Source organism: Monopterus albus, unplaced genomic scaffold (assembly GCF_001952655.1).
Source record: "Monopterus albus unplaced genomic scaffold, M_albus_1.0 scaffold291.1, whole genome shotgun sequence".
Classification (NCBI taxonomy): domain Eukaryota; kingdom Metazoa; phylum Chordata; class Actinopteri; order Synbranchiformes; family Synbranchidae; genus Monopterus; species Monopterus albus.
Window position 1 is genome coordinate 13,029 of NW_018128171.1, and position 4,552 is coordinate 17,580.

General features: G+C 39.5%; 1 protein-coding gene across 2 annotated transcripts in view; it reads left to right on the forward strand.

Moving 5' to 3' along the window:
• The first annotated feature begins 908 nt into the window (after positions 1–908).
• Positions 909–4,552, forward strand: part of cdk18 (cyclin dependent kinase 18) — a 56,285-nt gene continuing 52,641 nt past the window's right edge. For both annotated transcript variants that reach the window (XM_020622985.1, XM_020622987.1), the window contains exon 1: positions 909–1,201. The gene's annotated coding sequence lies outside the window, so the exon portion shown is untranslated. The remainder of the gene's footprint in view (positions 1,202–4,552) is intronic.

Sequence of the window (4,552 nt, forward strand, 5' to 3'; positions counted from 1 at the left end):
AAGGGCCTGCAGAGCCTTACCTTCCAGGGTGAGGGCAAAGTGGATAGCAACCTCTTTGGGAGACCAGGCATTCAGCTTTTTGGTTGTAGTGTCACTTCTACTTCCAGCCAGGCACTTCTACTTCCAGCCAGGCAATGAGTTTGTTGATCTCCTGAAGCGATATCACCATCTCGCAAAATGTCTCCCGCCCTAACATTACAATACTCTATGTGAAACAACTCTAAGTGCACTTGAATTCCAGAATATTTTGTACAACACTGCATGCCATGCATTACCTGCATGAATAAGACTGCTACTCTATATGTATTTCATGCCGTCAGTGGCCAGTCTGTTTGTTTTTTAACTGCCAATCTCAGTTGCTGCAAATTGAATGGCTAACAGGATCACTGAAATCACACCAGGTATGAATATATGGAGAAACGGTGAACTGCTAATTAAGAAAACACACACACATAACCACAAACATACTCGAATGAGTACAGCATTCTCACACATACAGTATACTGTATGAGTACACATACGTTCATGTATTCATGAGCACACATGTATATGCATATATACAAACATAGTCACACCTTTGCATTCATATTGACACACTCTTACATGCACATAAATACATGAATGTTGCATCCTTACACACAAACACATTTTCACATACACTTTATTTAAGATTCACTAACACACACATGCTCTTTCTAGTGTGAACCAAGCCTGTCAACACAGAGGCTGGCTGAGGAGGAGGTGGAGGAGGAGAAGGACGGAGGGGAGGAGGCTGGTGTTATGCCGAGTGGTGATTGGCTGTTGCCATATCAACAAGGGAGGACCAAAGTCAGAGACTAGTGGGGGAGGAGCCGCAGGCTGGTTATAAAACCCTTCTGAGCAGCAGTCTCTCCTCTCCTGAGCTATCTCTACTGTATCTCTGTCTGTTTATTTAGTTTTTCCTGCTAACTGGCCAGTGAGGCAGCTCGCATTGCTCTGAGTGAGGACTCAGGAAAGGTGAGCTGTCAAGGGGGCTTGTGGCCAGGTCAGTCCATTTTCCCCAGCTCCCTGCAGAGCTGTACATTCATCACTGTGACAGAACTGCCTGCATCTTGTGGATTTGTCTCTGTGTGAGTGACACCTGGGAAGGCGAGAGAAACCTGAGTGAAGAGGCAGGAGTCTGCCCCCCACCCTCCTGTGTGTGGATGACCTCTGCTCCTCTGTAAGTAGCTCTGCAGCATCCAGATCCACTCTTGTTTTTAATTAAGACAGAAATAGTCAGGGGTCAGGGGAGGCAAAGGCAGACAAACACGCTTTGAGGAGGAAGTATATTCATTATTTTTTATTATTTCCTCATTGGCTCACTGGACATCTCATCTTCCTGTGCTTCACTGGAGTTTGCAGATTGGACTTTTACTGCTTTCTATGTTACTTTACTCTTCTTGGGTTGATTCTTCACCTTCATCTTGAGGTTGATGTGTAATGATGATTTTTATGTAACATCATTCAGAGGTTAACTGAGAATATCCAGCTTATGTATATTGCATAAGCATTGTGAAATTGAAAATGTATATTATACAAAATTAAGACATTTTATTCTTCTGCCATTACATAATATGCAGTAAATACAACAGGTGGTGGTATGAGAATAGCTGAGGCAACATTAGTTGGAAAGTTAGAAATGTCTATACCTGCTGCTTCTGTCTTGTGTACATCTCTTGCACCTGCAGTACCAGCCCAGTCACTTATCCACCTTTCTTCTCTCTGATGTGCCCCCTGCATTTGTACTTGCATGTAAACTGATACCAGAATAGTAGTAATACAGCAAGGGCCTTTTAAATACACAAACCTTCATCCATAACCACTGCACACAGCATTATTTATCTATAAGGGCTTGCAGATGTAACTGTGTGTTTGTGTGTGTGTGTGTGTGTGTGTGTATGAGTGTGTATGGAATAGTATTATTCATGTTGTGGGGACATAAGTCTGTCTACACTGTCACATTGTAGGAACATGGCTTCCTTATGGGGACAAAAATAATAGTTTTATTATTAGAGTGATGACTTGGCTTAAGACTAGGGTAAGGAAATGAATGGAAGTCAAGCTAGTGTCCCCTGAAATGATGAAACCATGACTTTGTCCATATGTGTGTATGTCTGCTATAACTCACATTGAGTGAAACCTGTTTACACACTGACATTGTGGGTACTCAGGCTTCGCTTGGGGACCAGATGTAAATCATTAATTTTAGGGTGACAAAATAACTTAAGGTTAGGTGTTAGGGTTAGGTGAGTGTGGATATGCTGGCAGGGTGGTCAAAACTGGTTCCCTTTTACATATCTTTGTCATGTACTGTTGACTCATCTGGCCTTGCTGTAGCATCACAAAAATAACTGTTTAACACACTGCTGAATAGTTACACTTCTGTTGAAAGTGCTGCATATTTAATACAACAAGAGGTCCAAATACATTTGTAAAGTCATTGTTGTAATGATGTTTTAGAGTCTTTAAAAGCATCAAAAAGAAGGTATTATTTTTGTTTTTCATGTTACAGCTTACAAATTTATTTTAATGCCGGTTTGACTTTTAATAATCACACAGACAGATTCTTAAATTGACAATTTTAGAAACCTCTTTTCTGAACAGAAATTGACCAATCAGTCAATCAACAATTAGGCATGCCATGTCTGTCAAGCTTTACTTTTCCCAGTTTACCAAAGCAGACTGCTGTATATAGGAGAGATATTTGTGTTCACCAGATGGCATCAGCCTTTTTCTTGCCATTCCAAAATTAAAACACAAGAACAGAAGCATAAGGAACTGATTAAAATGTATTTTATCTACTCTGACATTCAAAGTTTACTTTAGGATGCCTGGCTAACTAGCCTACTGCCTAAAGTCATATCCTAGTGTCAGGCAACAGAGTTCAATTATTTTGTGTTCTATTAGAAAAACGTTACCTTCAAGACCAACATATTTACAACCAAATTAAGGTTTAGGCTAATGTTTGCAGTTCTATCCTGCTTTTTATTGGATTTGGATTTGTTCTGGTTCCAACATCAAACTTGTTACCAGAGTTAGCATTATGTTTCTTAACTTCCCTGATTAATCTGTATCCTCAAATCCTTTCCTTTTGTAACAATAAAATATATAATTTCAAAATGTGAACAAAAAAGATAATGCTAAACTTTGTGTTGCTTGTCCTAGTATGTTTTTTTCTGGTTAGGTTAGAATAAAACATGCAAACTGTCTAATCTTACTTGACTGGTCACATCTTTTTGCATTCTACCAGCGTTGTGCTTTTTTTTATCAGATTGATTGTAATCTTAATAAGAGGTATGACACCAGCTGAGTCCATGTACCGTATGTAAGTATGTATGCTTCACACAATAACAGCACAGTTACATTTGTGCACAGTTAGCCTCTGAGAACATTACTATAATTTGGAGTCCATGGTAGCAATCATTTTGCCTTAGCATGCTGCAGCTGAAGCACAATAGTAATGTTTACATAAGCAGCTTATTACTGAGTCCCTGCTTAATCACACAGCCCCAGGCCCACTCAGCCATGATAATGTGAGGATAGACCTGTGCCATATTCAACAATATCCCTGGCACCAGTATAAAACACCACTCACAGATGAACAAACACATGCAAACATTTGGTCAAACACACCAAATGGAAGGCAGTGTGTATATTTCATATAGCAGCCAATGTACTGGCTACTCTGAGGAAACACTGAAAGGCTTCAGTAAGTATCTTTTGTAAAGATAAACCCATCACATTGATAAGCTGAGACACCATGGGTCCATGTCTAAATTATACTATGAAGGTGGTGAAGACTGTTTCCTTAATAACTCAAAGTTTACTGCCATTAGATACAGTGTGGTGGCTCAGACATCGCTTTAGTATTTTTGTGTAAGGAGATTCTAGACAGCCTGTGTGAATGTGGTATAAGTTATGGACATTACAGAATTTCTAGTTAAAGCTTGAGAAAGGTAAAGCTTGTGGTGATGTCATGGTATAAACAAAATGAAAATACAAAGTATAAATACCATACATCAAACCTGTACTGAAATATGACACTTAGGTAAATGTACATAGTTACTTCCCACCACTGGAATGAATGTGAACTTGATCGTTCACTGGGACTGTGAATGTCAAAATTCAAGGCTACAATGAACACTAACTAGTTGATCGTAATGTGTGGACTGAACTTTGTGCTAGCTCTTGTGAAGTGTGAACACTGCCCAGATTAAAGTGAGAGCTAGTACAGTATATACTAATAAAGTAATAAATAATAAAATACACTGTTCAGTCTTAAAGGTTGTTTCCTTGTAAAACAATAGAGCAACATTATGTTTACATTCAGTGTTACTCCCCAAAACCCAGTGCAATGCACGTCATGATTCTGTTTCCTTTGCTTTTATTCTGACACCACTTCCTGTTACAGTCTCACCTCAGCTACGGACTCTTCACCCTAATCAGTGACAATTGTTTGCACCTGTTGACACCCCTTTATAGGCAGCTTCCTCGCACCAGGAAGCTGCCAGATTGTACTAAACCCTGTTCA